The 16,729-nt window shown below is 55.0% G+C and overlaps 6 non-coding genes across 6 annotated transcripts; all 6 read left to right on the forward strand.

Annotated features, from left to right (window-relative positions):
• The first annotated feature begins 690 nt into the window (after positions 1-690).
• LOC130707950 (small nucleolar RNA SNORD116) lies at positions 691-784 on the forward strand. Its single transcript, XR_009007980.1, has one exon. It is a non-coding gene; the product is annotated as a small nucleolar RNA SNORD116 (small nucleolar RNA).
• Positions 785-3,483: 2,699 nt separating this feature from the next.
• Positions 3,484-3,576, forward strand: LOC130707844 (small nucleolar RNA SNORD116). Its single transcript, XR_009007873.1, has one exon. It is a non-coding gene; the product is annotated as a small nucleolar RNA SNORD116 (small nucleolar RNA).
• Positions 3,577-6,265: 2,689 nt separating this feature from the next.
• Positions 6,266-6,358, forward strand: LOC130707921 (small nucleolar RNA SNORD116). The gene has a single exon (XR_009007951.1). It is a non-coding gene; the product is annotated as a small nucleolar RNA SNORD116 (small nucleolar RNA).
• Positions 6,359-9,032: 2,674 nt separating this feature from the next.
• On the forward strand, positions 9,033-9,125 carry LOC130707845 (small nucleolar RNA SNORD116). Its single transcript, XR_009007874.1, has one exon. It is a non-coding gene; the product is annotated as a small nucleolar RNA SNORD116 (small nucleolar RNA).
• A 2,689-nt stretch (positions 9,126-11,814) lies between these two features.
• Positions 11,815-11,907, forward strand: LOC130707936 (small nucleolar RNA SNORD116). Its single transcript, XR_009007966.1, has one exon. It is a non-coding gene; the product is annotated as a small nucleolar RNA SNORD116 (small nucleolar RNA).
• A 2,675-nt stretch (positions 11,908-14,582) lies between these two features.
• Positions 14,583-14,675, forward strand: LOC130707863 (small nucleolar RNA SNORD116). Its single transcript, XR_009007892.1, has one exon. It is a non-coding gene; the product is annotated as a small nucleolar RNA SNORD116 (small nucleolar RNA).
• Positions 14,676-16,729: the final 2,054 nt, after the last annotated feature.

The following is a 16,729-nucleotide window of genomic DNA, read 5'->3' on the forward strand; positions in this document are numbered from 1 at the left end:
CTCTTCACAGGGCCATAGGGACACACAGAGACCAAGACGCGTTTTTCAGCGGCGCACAGAGAAACCCACAAGCATGTCTCCATGCGCTGACACAGTCACACACGCCACACACACGTGAACACACACATACAGCCTCTCACACACCGGCCAACGTATGTGCCTAACTTCCTGCAGTCGTACTATCAGACATGCAGTCAATTCTCGCTAAGGGATAGAGGGTCCTTGGGAAGCAGTTTCAGAACTCAAGGCCAGGTAAATGTTTTTATGGATCATGTCCTCTGAGAGACACTGGGTCCACTTATGAAGCCTCGGTGATTTCTGTCCACTTCTCAGGTGCAGTTGCAGGGAAAGGCTGGCCGTCGGCACAAACAAGAAGACCTTCGTGTGCTCTGATGAGTGGAGGTGCTATGAAGAACTGTCAAAAAGTGAGGTGGGCCCATGTCCCCGAGCATGGTCGTGGGGTCACTCAGGACGGTAGGTATTCAAGCGCCCCAAGATGTGCCATTAGATATTAGGGTTTTCCTCAGACGGGCCCAATGGCTGCAAGAGTGGATTGATTGTTCCTCTTGCTGAGTGGCCTGAGGGCTGTGGATTCTCCAGGCTTTTGCGGTAGCCCAGGCTCATGGCTCCTGTACAGAGCCCCCGCGCACACCCCGTTTGTGTTCTGCAGCGTGTCCCAGCATGTGGCTTGGATCGATGATGACACCCTTGCATGCATTCCTTGGAAAAATCTGAGCCAAATGAGTGAGAACACTCTACCGTCTCCTCATCGAAACTGAGGTTCAGCACGTTTCCTCCCTCAGGGGGAGAGGACAGTTAGGAATGAGTGCCAGCGTCCCCCGCCGACATGCATGCAAACACCACCAAGGACTCCAGTATTGGAGGGGCTCCTGTCTGAGGGTTGACCGTGTCTGCACATAAGCTGTGTTTCTGTGAATCCCGGATCCCTGCTGAATGGCTGTTGAGGGAATGCGAGGGGGCAGGCTCTCCTGCTGGGTCTTAAGAGTCGGAGTGTGTGTGCTGGTCTAGGCCCAGTTAGCTTGCAGTTGGCGAGGTGAGTTTTGGCCAGGATCACGCTTCGTGCATGCCATTTTGGGGGTTGATTCTGGAAGCCAAAATGAGCAAGCGTCCCCTGGTTGGTGCCTGGAACCTCAGGGCCAGGCCTGTGGCCCTCCCCTGTTCTTGCGTTTTTTCACGGTGAGGTTCTTGAGTGCCTAGTGAGGCTGGAGCAATGGGCGGAGGGTGAGCTCGGTTTGGCATCGGCGGAAAGGGGCTGATGGATTAGGCCTCGCTGCTGCCCTTGTTTGCTTCTCTACTTTAACTCCCGGCACAGTGTTGATGCCAAGGGGGGTCATCGTGGAGTGGTGGGAGAGGAACGAGTGCTGAATTTAAACCTGCGTGGATTACTGATGGCTCGCACAGGAAGGTAAGGGAAGATGAGGACATGTCCTTTGTGATGTCATGGAATAGGCTATCATAATTGAGTTGCAGGTGCTGGCCTCGGGTTCCCAAGGATGTGTCATGTTCGTTATTGGCTGGCATCAGCCGCCTATGGAGGGGATGGCTTTGGCAGCTCAAGTGGATGAGAGGTGAGGTAGGTAACCTGTGTAGATTTGGAATCCCATTGCCAGAGGAAAGACACCCAAAGGGTGTCTTGCGAGACGTAAAGAAGATTGACATGGTGACGCGTCTGTGCTGGCCTCCTTGGAGGATGGTTAGTTATGCGAACATCCCCTTTGGCCGCTTTGTTCCCTTGTTTGGGAATGTGCAAAGCGAAAGTGCTTCTCCCGGGGGGGGGGGGGCATGACTCGGCTTGCGAACAGCCAGAGGTTTATCTGGAGCAGTCCTTTGGGGGGGACATAGGTGGGGGGCACTGATGCGGCGCCAGGCGCACTGTCGTGGACAGCCACTCTGCCCTTTCAAGTTTCCAGGTCCCCTCGTGTGGCAAAAGGTTTTCCGTTGAAAGTCTGTCTCTGGTCCTCGGGGACAGTGTCTTTGATCACTGTGAGTTCCACGGTAGTGTCACTGTGGCAGTGGAGAATCGCCAGGATGCATGGCGTGGGGGTGTGCATCATCAAAGCAGACAGGCTTGCGGTGTGTGTCTTCCCTGCTGTTCAGTGTCTCCGTGTTCGCATGATGTCTGTGGCTTCAAGTAGAGTCAAGTTGCCCTGCAGGCAGGAGGAGGGCACTTAGGACGAGGCTGTGTAGCGTTTGAGCGTTTCCTCAGTGGTCAGGGCTGCCAAAACCTACCAGTTGGAAGCTTTGCCTATACGTGGCCGGGAAGGTGGCCTAATTTCCACTATGGGGTTCTAACCTGTGTCCTGGTTGCTGAAGCCCAACACTTCCCATTGAGGGCATTCCCACGGGGTCATGGAAAGTGATTTGGTCTAGTTGGCGAGATGAGGCACTTGGGCCGAAGTCCGTTAACCCCTTGAGAAGTGCCAGGCTGCATGTTTTCTTTCAGCAACTGCAGGTCGGGTGTCAGCCCGCCCATGGGAGGTTTACCTTGCTTCCGGGAGCACTGGGAGTGACCCCAAGGGGCACATCAGGTGTGGTGGTAGGTGGCAAGATCTCCAGGTCCACATAGGTGTGACACCCACGGCCGGGGAGGGAGGTCTCGTCCAGTGTTTGTGCTTTGGTCAGAAGGCGTGGCTGTGGGAGAGCCAGAGTCTGCGGCCTATTTCGACAGCCCTGGGGGTCAAAGTTCGCATGCGGCCTCATGAAGCTGACAGGGGTCTTTCTCCTTTCAGTTGGGGGTCCAACCAGAGGGCTGTGTATAAACTATGACGTTTACTGTTAGAGGCGTCTGCAGAGGGCCACAGGGACACCCAGAGACCAAGACGCATATTTAGCGGCACACAGAGGAATCCACAAACGCATCCTCGTGCACAGTCACAGTCACACACGCCCACACGTGTGGATACACACATACAGCCTCTCACAAACCGACCAACGTACGTGCGTAACTTCCTTCAGTTGTGCTGTGAGACACACTATCAGTTTTTGGTAAGGGAGAGTGGTACTTGGGAAGCAGGTTCCAGTCTCACGCCCAGGTTAAGTGTTCACAAAAATCATGTTCTCTGAGGACCCTGGTGCAATTCAGAAACCTGCGTGATTTCTGTCCACTTCTCAGGTGCAGTTGCAGGGTAAGGCTGGCTGTCGGCAAAGAGAAGAAGAACATCGCGTTGTCTGATGACTGGATGTGCTAAGGAGAACTGGAAAAAGTGGGGCGGGTGCACGTTGCTGAGCATGACTGTGGATATCTCAGGACGGTAGGCATTCACCCATACTAAGATGTGCCATTGGATTTTAGGTTTTCCACAGATGGGCCCAATGGTTGCAAGAGTGGATTGACTGTTGGTCTTGCTGCGTGGCCTGAGGACTGTGGATTCCTCAGGGAGTTGGAGTACTTCCAGGTCATGGCTCCTCTGCAGAGCCCCACGGCCTTCCCTTTTGTGTTCTGCAGCATCCCAGCACGTGCTTGGATCGATGATGACACCCTTGTATGCATTCCTTGGAAAATCTGAACAAAATGAGTGAAAACGCTCTACCGTCTCCTCATCGAAACTGAGGTCCAGCACGTTTCCTCTCTCGGGAGTATGGGACAGTTAGGAGTGAGGGCCAACGTCCCCTGCTGAGAGGCATGCAAACACCACTAAGGGCTCCAGCATTGGAGGGGCTCCTGTCTGAGGGTCGACCATGTCTGCCCATAAGCTGGGTCATCCATGAATCCCCGGTCCCTGCTAAAAGGCCGTTGAGGGAATGTAAGAGGGCAGTCTTTCCTGCTAGTCTTCAGGGTCGCAGTGTGTTCTGGTATAGATCCAGTAAGCTTGCAGCTTGGAGAGGTGATTTTTGGACAGGATCACGCTTTGTGCATGCCGCTTCCGAGGTTGATTATGGAAGCCAAAATGAGCAAGCTTCCCTGGTTGGAGCCTGGAGCCTCAGGCCAGGCCTGTGGCCCTCTCTGTTGTTGTGTTTCGCCCGGTGAGGTTCTTGACTGCCCAGTGTGGCTGGAGCACTGAGCGGGCGTGGGTTGGCATGGGCGATGGCGGTCGGGGGCTGATGGTTTAGGCCTCAGTGCTGCCCCTGTCAGCTCCTCTGCTGAAGTTGCCGGCACACTGTTGGCGCTAAGTGGATCTTCGTGGAGTGGGGTGTGGATCGAGTGAAGCATTTCAGCCTGGGTGGTGGCTGCTGGCCTGGAGAAAAAGGTAAGGTATCATGAGGAAAGGTCCTGTGTGATGTCGTGGGATGGGCTGACATCATTGAGTTGCAGGCGCTGGCCTCGGCTTCCCAAGAATGTGTCTTGTTCGTGATGGGCTGGCATAAGCTGCCTATGGAGCGGATGGCTTTGGCAGTTCAAGTGGGTGAGTTGAGGTAGGAAACCTGTGTAGAGTTGCGATGCTGTTGCCCGAGGAATGACACCCAAAGGGTGTCTTGCGGGAAGTAGAGAAGATCGACATGGTGAGGCGTCTGTGCTGGCCTCCTTGGAGGTAGTTGTGTTATGCGAACATCCCGTTTGGCCGCTCTGTTCCCTTGTTTGGCAATGTGTAAAGCGAAAGTGTTTCTCCCGTGGGGGAATGACGCGACCGGCCAGTGTAGCAGGCAGGCCTTTCGAACAGCCAGAGGTTTATCTGGAGCAGTCCATTGGTGGGGCAGGGATGGGGGCCCCGTTGCCATGCCTGCTGTGCTGCCATGGCCAGCCACTGTTCCCTTTCAGGCTTCCAAGTCCCCTCGCATGGCAGAGGTCTTCCGTTGAATGTTTGTCTGTGGTCCTCGGGGACCATGCCTTTGATCACTGTGAGTTACTCGGTAGTGTCACTGTGGCAGTGGAGAATTTCCAGGATGCATGGGGTGGGATCAGCATCAACGAAGGAGACAGGCTTGTGGTCTGTCTTCCCTGGTGTTCAGTGTTCCCGTGTTCTGAAGATATTTGTGGTTTCCAGTAGGGTCGTGTCGCCCTGTGGGCTGGAGGAGGGCACGTAGGACGAGGCTCTCAAGGGTTTAAGCGTTTCCTTAGGGGTCAGGGCCGCGAACATTCAAGATGGGAGCTGCCTGAGACGTGGCTGGGAATGTGGACTAGTTTCGGCCGTGGGGATCCGACATGGGTCATGGTGGCTGAAGCCCACCACTTCCTGTGGTGGGCATTCCCACGGGTCAATGGAAAGTGATTAGGCCTAGTTGGCGAGAGGTGGCACGTGGGCCCACGTTCGTTAGCCCCTTGAGTGGTTTCAGGCTGCATCTTGGCAGTAGACAGCTGCCGGTCGGTGTTAGCCCGACCATGGGAGTTCCCTTGCTTCCGGAAGTGCTGCGAGTGACCCCAAATGCCCATCAGATGTGCTGGTAGCTGACAGAGTTTCGAGGTGCACGTAGATGTCACAGCCAAGGCCCGGAGGCAGGTCTCGTCGAGTCTCTGTGTTTTGGTCAGAAGGCGTGTCTGCGGGAGAGCGGGAGTCCGTGGACTATTTCAACAGCCCCTGGGAGTCAAAGTTTGCCTGCGGCCCCTTGAAACTGACTGGGGACTTTCTCCTTTCACTTGGGGGTCTAACCAGGGTGCTGTGTATAAACTATTTCTTTTATTGTTGGACTCCTCTTCACAGGGCCATAGGGACACACAGAGACCAAGACGCGTTTTCAGCGGCGCACAGAGAAACCCACAAGCATGTCTGCATGCGCTGACACAGTCACACACGCCCACACACGTGAACACACACATACAGCCTCTCACACACCGGCCAACGTATGTGCCTAACTTCCTGCAGTCGTACTATCAGACATGCAGTCAATTCTCGCTAAGGGATAGAGGTCCTTGGGAAGCAGTTTCAGAACTCAAGGCCAGGTAAATGTTTTTATGGATCATGTCCTCTGAGGACACTGGTCCACTTATGAAGCCTCGGTGATTTCTGTCCACTTCTCAGGTGCAGTTGCAGGGAAAGGCTGGCCGTCGGCACAAACAAGAAGACCTTCGTGTGCTCTGATGAGTGGAGGTGCTATGAAGAACTGTAAAAAGTGAGGTGGGCCCATGTCCCCGAGCATGGTCGTGGGTCACTCAGGACGGTAGGTATTCAAGCGCCCCAAGATGTGCCATTAGATATTAGGTTTTCCTCAGACGGGCCCAATGGCTGCAAGAGTGGATTGATTGTTCCTCTTGCTGAGTGGCCTGAGGGCTGTGGATTCTCCAGGCTTTTGCGGTAGCCCAGGCTCATGGCTCCTGTACAGAGCCCCGCGCACACCCCGTTTGTGTTCTGCAGCGTCCCAGCATGTGCTTGGATCGATGATGACACCCTTGCATGCATTCCTTGGAAAATCTGAACCAAATGAGTGAGAACACTCTACCGTCTCCTCATCGAAACTGAGGTTCAGCACGTTTCCTCCCTCAGGGGGAGAGGACAGTTAGGAATGAGTGCCAGCGTCCCCCGCCGACATGCATGCAAACACCACCAAGGACTCCAGTATTGGAGGGGCTCCTGTCTGAGGGTTGACCGTGTCTGCACATAAGCTGTGTTTCTGTGAATCCCAGATCCCTGCTGAATGGCTGTTGAGGGAATGCGAGGGGGCAGGCTCTCCTGCTGGTCTTAAGAGTCGGAGTGTGTGCTGGTCTAGGCCCAGTTAGCTTGCAGTTGGGAGGTGAGTTTTGGCCAGGATCACGCTTCGTGCATGCCATTTTGGGGGTTGATTCTGGAAGCCAAAATGAGCAAGCGTCCCTGGTTGGTGCCTGGAACCTCAGGCCAGGCCTGTGGCCCTCCCTGTTCTTGCGTTTTTCACGGTGAGGTTCTTGAGTGCCTAGTGAGGCTGGAGCAATGGGCGGGGGTGAGCTCGGTTTGGCATCGGCGGAAAGGGGCTGATGGATTAGGCCTCGCTGCTGCCCTTGTTTGCTTCTCTACTTTAACTCCCGGCACAGTGTTGATGCCAAGGGGGTCATCGTGGAGTGGGGAGAGGAACGAGTGCTGAATTTAAACCTGCGTGGATTACTGATGGCTCGCACAGGAAGGTAAGGGAAGATGAGGACATGTCCTTTGTGATGTCATGGAATAGGCTATCATAATTGAGTTGCAGGTGCTGGCCTCGGGTTCCCAAGGATGTGTCATGTTCGTTATTGGCTGGCATCAGCCGCCTATGGAGGGGATGGCTTTGGCAGCTCAAGTGGATGAGGTGAGGTAGGTAACCTGTGTAGATTTGGAATCCCATTGCCAGAGGAAAGACACCCAAAGGGTGTCTTGCGAGACGTAAAGAAGATTGACATGGTGACGCGTCTGTGCTGGCCTCCTTGGAGGATGGTTAGTTATGCGAACATCCCCTTTGGCCGCTTTGTTCCCTTGTTTGGGAATGTGCAAAGCGAAAGTGCTTCTCCCGGGGGGGGGGGGGGCATGACTCGGCTTGCGAACAGCCAGAGGTTTATCTGGAGCAGTCCTTTGGGGGGACATAGGTGGGGGCACTGATGCGGCGCCAGGCGCACTGTCGTGGACAGCCACTCTGCCCTTTCAAGTTTCCAGGTCCCCTCGTGTGGCAAAGGTTTTCCGTTGAAAGTCTGTCTCTGGTCCTCGGGGACAGTGTCTTTGATCACTGTGAGTTCCACGGTAGTGTCACTGTGGCAGTGGAGAATCGCCAGGATGCATGGCGTGGGGTGTGCATCATCAAAGCAGACAGGCTTGCGGTGTGTCTTCCCTGCTGTTCAGTGTCTCCGTGTTCGCATGATGTCTGTGGCTTCAAGTAGAGTCAAGTTGCCCTGCAGGCAGGAGGAGGGCACTTAGGACGAGGCTGTGTAGCGTTTGAGCGTTTCCTCAGTGGTCAGGGCTGCCAAACCTACCAGTTGGAAGCTTGCCTATACGTGGCCGGGAAGGTGGCCTAATTTCCACTATGGGGTTCTAACCTGTGTCCTGGTTGCTGAAGCCCAACACTTCCCATTGAGGGCATTCCCACGGGGTCATGGAAAGTGATTTGGTCTAGTTGGCGAGATGAGGCACTTGGGCCGAAGTCCGTTAACCCCTTGAGAAGTGCCAGGCTGCATGTTGCCTTTCAGCAACTGCAGGTCGGTGTCAGCCCGCCCATGGGAGGTTACCTTGCTTCCGGGAGCACTGGGAGTGACCCCAAGGGCACATCAGGTGTGGTGGTAGGTGGCAAGATCTCCAGGTCCACATAGGTGTGACACCCACGGCCGGGAGGGAGGTCTCGTCCAGTGTTTGTGCTTTGGTCAGAAGGCGTGGCTGTGGGAGAGCCAGAGTCTGCGGCCTATTTCGACAGCCCTGGGGGTCAAAGTTCGCATGCGGCCTCATGAAGCTGACAGGGGTCTTTCTCCTTTCAGTTGGGGGTCCAACCAGAGGGCTGTGTATAAACTATGACGTTTACTGTTAGAGGCGTCTGCAGAGGGCCACAGGGACACCCAGAGACCAAGACGCATATTTAGCGGCACACAGAGGAATCCACAAACGCATCCTCGTGCACAGTCACAGTCACACACGCCCACACGTGTGGATACACACATACAGCCTCTCACAAACCGACCAACGTACGTGCGTAACTTCCTTCAGTTGTGCTGTGAGACACACTATCAGTTTTTGGTAAGGGAGAGTGGTACTTGGGAAGCAGGTTCCAGTCTCACGCCCAGGTTAAGTGTTCACAAAAATCATGTTCTCTGAGGACCCTGGTGCAATTCAGAAACCTGCGTGATTTCTGTCCACTTCTCAGGTGCAGTTGCAGGGTAAGGCTGGCTGTCGGCAAAGAGAAGAAGAACATCGCGTTGTCTGATGACTGGATGTGCTAAGGAGAACTGGAAAAAGTGGGGCGGGTGCACGTTGCTGAGCATGACTGTGGATATCTCAGGACGGTAGGCATTCACCCATACTAAGATGTGCCATTGGATTTTAGGTTTTCCACAGATGGGCCCAATGGTTGCAAGAGTGGATTGACTGTTGGTCTTGCTGCGTGGCCTGAGGACTGTGGATTCCTCAGGGAGTTGGAGTACTTCCAGGTCATGGCTCCTCTGCAGAGCCCCACGGCCTTCCCTTTTGTGTTCTGCAGCATCCCAGCACGTGCTTGGATCGATGATGACACCCTTGTATGCATTCCTTGGAAAATCTGAACAAAATGAGTGAGAACGCTCTACCGTCTCCTCATCGAAACTGAGGTCCAGCACGTTTCCTCTCTCGGGAGTATGGGACAGTTAGGAGTGAGGGCCAACGTCCCCTGCTGAGAGGCATGCAAACACCACTAAGGGCTCCAGCATTGGAGGGGCTCCTGTCTGAGGGTCGACCATGTCCGCCCATAAGCTGGGTCATCCATGAATCCCCGGTCCCTGCTAAAAGGCCGTTGAGGGAATGTAAGAGGGCAGTCTTTCCTGCTAGTCTTCAGGGTCGCAGTGTGTTCTGGTATAGATCCAGTAAGCTTGCAGCTTGGAGAGGTGATTTTTGGACAGGATCACGCTTTGTGCATGCCGCTTCCGAGGTTGATTATGGAAGCCAAAATGAGCAAGCTTCCCTGGTTGGAGCCTGGAGCCTCAGGCCAGGCCTGTGGCCCTCTCTGTTGTTGTGTTTCGCCCGGTGAGGTTCTTGACTGCCCAGTGTGGCTGGAGCACTGAGCGGGCGTGGGTTGGCATGGGCGATGGCGGTCGGGGGCTGATGGTTTAGGCCTCAGTGCTGCCCCTGTCAGCTCCTCTGCTGAAGTTGCCGGCACACTGTTGGCGCTAAGTGGATCTTCGTGGAGTGGGGTGTGGATCGAGTGAAGCATTTCGGCCTGGGTGGTGGCTGCTGGCCTGGAGAAAAAGGTAAGGTATCATGAGGAAAGGTCCTGTGTGATGTCGTGGGATGGGCTGACATCATTGAGTTGCAGGCGCTGGCCTCGGCTTCCCAAGAATGTGTCTTGTTCGTGATGGGCTGGCATAAGCTGCCTATGGAGCGGATGGCTTTGGCAGTTCAAGTGGGTGAGTTGAGGTAGGAAACCTGTGTAGAGTTGCGATGCTGTTGCCCGAGGAATGACACCCAAAGGGTGTCTTGCGGGAAGTAGAGAAGATCGACATGGTGAGGCGTCTGTGCTGGCCTCCTTGGAGGTAGTTGTGTTATGCGAACATCCCCTTTGGCCGCTCTGTTCCCTTGTTTGGCAATGTGTAAAGCGAAAGTGTTTCTCCCGTGGGGGAATGACGCGACCGGCCAGTGTAGCAGGCAGGCCTTTCGAACAGCCAGAGGTTTATCTGGAGCAGTCCATTGGTGGGGCAGGGATGGGGGCCCCGTTGCCATGCCTGCTGTGCTGCCATGGCCAGCCACTGTTCCCTTTCAGGCTTCCAAGTCCCCTCGCATGGCAGAGGTCTTCCGTTGAATGTTTGTCTGTGGTCCTCGGGGACCATGCCTTTGATCACTGTGAGTTACTCGGTAGTGTCACTGTGGCAGTGGAGAATTTCCAGGATGCATGGGGTGGGATCAGCATCAACGAAGGAGACAGGCTTGTGGTCTGTCTTCCCTGGTGTTCAGTGTTCCCGTGTTCTGAAGATATTTGTGGTTTCCAGTAGGGTCGTGTCGCCCTGTGGGCTGGAGGAGGGCACGTAGGACGAGGCTCTCAAGGGTTTAAGCGTTTCCTTAGGGGTCAGGGCCGCGAACATTCAAGATGGGAGCTGCCTGAGACGTGGCTGGGAATGTGGACTAGTTTCGGCCGTGGGGATCCGACATGGGTCATGGTGGCTGAAGCCCACCACTTCCTGTGGTGGGCATTCCCACGGGTCAATGGAAAGTGATTAGGCCTAGTTGGCGAGAGGTGGCACGTGGGCCCACGTTCGTTAGCCCCTTGAGTGGTTTCAGGCTGCATCTTGGCAGTAGACAGCTGCCGGTCGGTGTTAGCCCGACCATGGGAGTTCCCTTGCTTCCGGAAGTGCTGCGAGTGACCCCAAATGCCCATCAGATGTGCTGGTAGCTAACAGAGTTTCGAGGTGCACGTAGATGTCACAGCCAAGGCCCGGAGGCAGGTCTCGTCGAGTCTCTGTGTTTTGGTCAGAAGGCGTGTCTGCGGGAGAGCGGGAGTCCGTGGACTATTTCAACAGCCCCTGGGAGTCAAAGTTTGCCTGCGGCCCCTTGAAACTGACTGGGGACTTTCTCCTTTCACTTGGGGGTCTAACCAGGGTGCTGTGTATAAACTATTTCTTTTATTGTTGGACTCCTCTTCACAGGGCCATAGGGACACACAGAGACCAAGACGCGTTTTCAGCGGCGCACAGAGAAACCCACAAGCATGTCTGCATGCGCTGACACAGTCACACACGCCCACACACGTGAACACACACATACAGCCTCTCACACACCGGCCAACGTATGTGCCTAACTTCCTGCAGTCGTACTATCAGACATGCAGTCAATTCTCGCTAAGGGATAGAGGTCCTTGGGAAGCAGTTTCAGAACTCAAGGCCAGGTAAATGTTTTTATGGATCATGTCCTCTGAGGACACTGGTCCACTTATGAAGCCTCGGTGATTTCTGTCCACTTCTCAGGTGCAGTTGCAGGGAAAGGCTGGCCGTCGGCACAAACAAGAAGACCTTCGTGTGCTCTGATGAGTGGAGGTGCTATGAAGAACTGTAAAAAGTGAGGTGGGCCCATGTCCCCGAGCATGGTCGTGGGTCACTCAGGACGGTAGGTATTCAAGCGCCCCAAGATGTGCCATTAGATATTAGGTTTTCCTCAGACGGGCCCAATGGCTGCAAGAGTGGATTGATTGTTCCTCTTGCTGAGTGGCCTGAGGGCTGTGGATTCTCCAGGCTTTTGCGGTAGCCCAGGCTCATGGCTCCTGTACAGAGCCCCGCGCACACCCCGTTTGTGTTCTGCAGCGTCCCAGCATGTGCTTGGATCGATGATGACACCCTTGCATGCATTCCTTGGAAAATCTGAGCCAAATGAGTGAGAACACTCTACCGTCTCCTCATCGAAACTGAGGTTCAGCACGTTTCCTCCCTCAGGGGGAGAGGACAGTTAGGAATGAGTGCCAGCGTCCCCCGCCGACATGCATGCAAACACCACCAAGGACTCCAGTATTGGAGGGGCTCCTGTCTGAGGGTTGACCGTGTCTGCACATAAGCTGTGTTTCTGTGAATCCCGGATCCCTGCTGAATGGCTGTTGAGGGAATGCGAGGGGGCAGGCTCTCCTGCTGGTCTTAAGAGTCGGAGTGTGTGCTGGTCTAGGCCCAGTTAGCTTGCAGTTGGGAGGTGAGTTTTGGCCAGGATCACGCTTCGTGCATGCCATTTTGGGGGTTGATTCTGGAAGCCAAAATGAGCAAGCGTCCCTGGTTGGTGCCTGGAACCTCAGGCCAGGCCTGTGGCCCTCCCTGTTCTTGCGTTTTTCACGGTGAGGTTCTTGAGTGCCTAGTGAGGCTGGAGCAATGGGCGGGGGTGAGCTCGGTTTGGCATCGGCGGAAAGGGGCTGATGGATTAGGCCTCGCTGCTGCCCTTGTTTGCTTCTCTACTTTAACTCCCGGCACAGTGTTGATGCCAAGGGGGTCATCGTGGAGTGGGGAGAGGAACGAGTGCTGAATTTAAACCTGCGTGGATTACTGATGGCTCGCACAGGAAGGTAAGGGAAGATGAGGACATGTCCTTTGTGATGTCATGGAATAGGCTATCATAATTGAGTTGCAGGTGCTGGCCTCGGGTTCCCAAGGATGTGTCATGTTCGTTATTGGCTGGCATCAGCCGCCTATGGAGGGGATGGCTTTGGCAGCTCAAGTGGATGAGGTGAGGTAGGTAACCTGTGTAGATTTGGAATCCCATTGCCAAAGGAAAGACACCCAAAGGGTGTCTTGCGAGACGTAAAGAAGATTGACATGGTGACGCGTCTGTGCTGGCCTCCTTGGAGGATGGTTAGTTATGCGAACATCCCCTTTGGCCGCTTTGTTCCCTTGTTTGGGAATGTGCAAAGCGAAAGTGCTTCTCCCGGGGGGGGGGGGGGGCATGACTCGGCTTGCGAACAGCCAGAGGTTTATCTGGAGCAGTCCTTTGGGGGGACATAGGTGGGGGCACTGATGCGGCGCCAGGCGCACTGTCGTGGACAGCCACTCTGCCCTTTCAAGTTTCCAGGTCCCCTCGTGTGGCAAAGGTTTTCCGTTGAAAGTCTGTCTCTGGTCCTCGGGGACAGTGTCTTTGATCACTGTGAGTTCCACGGTAGTGTCACTGTGGCACTGGAGAATCGCCAGGATGCATGGCGTGGGGTGTGCATCATCAAAGCAGACAGGCTTGCGGTGTGTCTTCCCTGCTGTTCAGTGTCTCCGTGTTCGCATGATGTCTGTGGCTTCAAGTAGAGTCAAGTTGCCCTGCAGGCAGGAGGAGGGCACTTAGGACGAGGCTGTGTAGCGTTTGAGCTTTTCCTCAGTGGTCAGGGCCGCCAAACCTACCAGTTGGAAGCTTGCCTATACGTGGCCGGGAAGGTGGCCTAATTTCCACTATGGGGTTCTAACCTGTGTCCTGGTTGCTGAAGCCCAACACTTCCCATTGAGGGCATTCCCACGGGGTCATGGAAAGTGATTTGGTCTAGTTGGCGAGATGAGGCACTTGGGCCGAAGTCCGTTAACCCCTTGAGAAGTGCCAGGCTGCATGTTGCCTTTCAGCAACTGCAGGTCGGTGTCAGCCCGCCCATGGGAGGTTACCTTGCTTCCGGGAGCACTGGGAGTGACCCCAAGGGCACATCAGGTGTGGTGGTAGGTGGCAAGATCTCCAGGTCCACATAGGTGTGACACCCACGGCCGGGAGGGAGGTCTCGTCCAGTGTTTGTGCTTTGGTCAGAAGGCGTGGCTGTGGGAGAGCCAGAGTCTGTGGCCTATTTCGACAGCCCTGGGGGTCAAAGTTCGCATGCGGCCTCATGAAGCTGACAGGGGTCTTTCTCCTTTCAGTTGGGGGTCCAACCAGAGGGCTGTGTATAAACTATGACGTTTACTGTTAGAGGCGTCTGCAGAGGGCCACAGGGACACCCAGAGACCAAGACGCATATTTAGCGGCACACAGAGGAATCCACAAACGCATCCTCGTGCACAGTCACAGTCACACACGCCCACACGTGTGGATACACACATACAGCGTCTCACAAACCGACCAACGTACGTGCGTAACTTCCTTCAGTTGTGCTGTGAGACACACTATCAGTTTTTGGTAAGGGAGAGTGGTACTTGGGAAGCAGGTTCCAGTCTCACGCCCAGGTTAAGTGTTCACAAAAATCATGTTCTCTGAGGACCCTGGTGCAATTCAGAAACCTGCGTGATTTCTGTCCACTTCTCAGGTGCAGTTGCAGGGTAAGGCTGGCTGTCGGCAAAGAGAAGAAGAACATCGCGTTGTCTGATGACTGGATGTGCTAAGGAGAACTGGAAAAAGTGGGGCGGGTGCACGTTGCTGAGCATGACTGTGGATATCTCAGGACGGTAGGCATTCACCCATACTAAGATGTGCCATTGGATTTTAGGTTTTCCACAGATGGGCCCAATGGTTGCAAGAGTGGATTGACTGTTGGTCTTGCTGCGTGGCCTGAGGACTGTGGATTCCTCAGGGAGTTGGAGTACTTCCAGGTCATGGCTCCTCTGCAGAGCCCCACGGCCTTCCCTTTTGTGTTCTGCAGCATCCCAGCACGTGCTTGGATCGATGATGACACCCTTGTATGCATTCCTTGGAAAATCTGAACAAAATGAGTGAGAACGCTCTACCGTCTCCTCATCTAAACTGAGGTCCAGCACGTTTCCTCTCTCGGGAGTATGGGACAGTTAGGAGTGAGGGCCAACGTCCCCTGCTGACAGGCATGCAAACACCACTAAGGGCTCCAGCATTGGAGGGGCTCCTGTCTGAGGGTCGACCATGTCCGCCCATAAGCTGGGTCATCCATGAATCCCCGGTCCCTGCTAAAAGGCCGTTGAGGGAATGTAAGAGGGCAGTCTTTCCTGCTAGTCTTCAGGGTCGCAGTGTGTTCTGGTATAGATCCAGTAAGCTTGCAGCTTGGAGAGGTGATTTTTGGACAGGATCACGCTTTGTGCATGCCGCTTCCGAGGTTGATTATGGAAGCCAAAATGAGCAAGCTTCCCTGGTTGGAGCCTGGAGCCTCAGGCCAGGCCTGTGGCCCTCTCTGTTGTTGTGTTTCGCCCGGTGAGGTTCTTGACTGCCCAGTGTGGCTGGAGCACTGAGCGGGCGTGGGTTGGCATGGGCGATGGCGGTCGGGGGCTGATGGTTTAGGCCTCAGTGCTGCCCCTGTCAGCTCCTCTGCTGAAGTTGCCGGCACACTGTTGGCGCTAAGTGGATCTTCGTGGAGTGGGGTGTGGATCGAGTGAAGCATTTCGGCCTGGGTGGTGGCTGCTGGCCTGGAGAAAAAGGTAAGGTATCATGAGGAAAGGTCCTGTGTGATGTCGTGGGATGGGCTGACATCATTGAGTTGCAGGCGCTGGCCTCGGCTTCCCAAGAATGTGTCTTGTTCGTGATGGGCTGGCATAAGCTGCCTATGGAGCGGATGGCTTTGGCAGTTCAAGTGGGTGAGTTGAGGTAGGAAAACTTTGTAGATTTGCGATGCTGTTGCCCGAGGAATGACACCCAAAGGGTGTCTTGCGGGAAGTAGAGAAGATCGACATGGTGAGGCGTCTGTGCTGGCCTCCTTGGAGGTAGTTGTGTTATGCGAACATCCCGTTTGGCCGCTCTGTTCCCTTGTTTGGCAATGTGTAAAGCGAAAGTGTTTCTCCCGTGGGGGAATGACGCGACCGGCCAGTGTAGCAGGCAGGCCTTTCGAACAGCCAGAGGTTTATCTGGAGCAGTCCATTGGTGGGGCAGGAATGGGGGCCCCGTTGCCATGCCTGCTGTGCTGCCATGGCCAGCCACTGTTCCCTTTCAGGCTTCCAAGTCCCCTCGCATGGCAGAGGTCTTCCGTTGAATGTTTGTCTGTGGTCCTCGGGGACCATGCCTTTGATCACTGTGAGTTACTCGGTAGTGTCACTGTGGCAGTGGAGAATTTCCAGGATGCATGGGGTGGGATCAGCATCAACGAAGGAGACAGGCTTGTGGTCTGTCTTCCCTGGTGTTCAGTGTTCCCGTGTTCTGAAGATATTTGTGGTTTCCAGTAGGGTCGTGTCGCCCTGTGGGCTGGAGGAGGGCACGTAGGACGAGGCTCTCAAGGGTTTAAGCGTTTCCTTAGGGGTCAGGGCCGCGAACATTCAAGATGGGAGCTGCCTGAGACGTGGCTGGGAATGTGGACTAGTTTCGGCCGTGGGGATCCGACATGGGTCATGGTGGCTGAAGCCCACCACTTCCTGTGGTGGGCATTCCCACGGGTCAATGGAAAGTGATTAGGCCTAGTTGGCGAGAGGTGGCACGTGGGCCCACGTTCGTTAGCCCCTTGAGTGGTTTCAGGCTGCATCTTGGCAGTAGACAGCTGCCGGTCGGTGTCAGCCCGACCATGGGAGTTCCCTTGCTTCCGGAAGTGCTGCGAGTGACCCCAAATGCCCATCAGATGTGCTGGTAGCTGACAGAGTCTCGAGGTGCACGTAGATGTCACAGCCAAGGCCCGGAGGCAGGTCTCGTCGAGTCTCTGTGTTTTGGTCAGAAGGCGTGTCTGCGGGAGAGCGGGAGTCCGTGGACTATTTCAACAGCCCCTGGGAGTCAAAGTTTGCCTGCGGCCCCTTGAAACTGACTGGGGACTTTCTCCTTTCACTTGGGGGTCTAACCAGGGTGCTGTGTATAAACTATTTCTTTTATTGTTGGACTCCTCTTCACAGGGCCATAGGGACACACAGAGACCAAGACGCGTT

The sequence above is a fragment of the Balaenoptera acutorostrata genome, chromosome 3, assembly GCF_949987535.1.
Source record: "Balaenoptera acutorostrata chromosome 3, mBalAcu1.1, whole genome shotgun sequence".
Lineage (NCBI taxonomy): Eukaryota > Metazoa > Chordata > Mammalia > Artiodactyla > Balaenopteridae > Balaenoptera > Balaenoptera acutorostrata.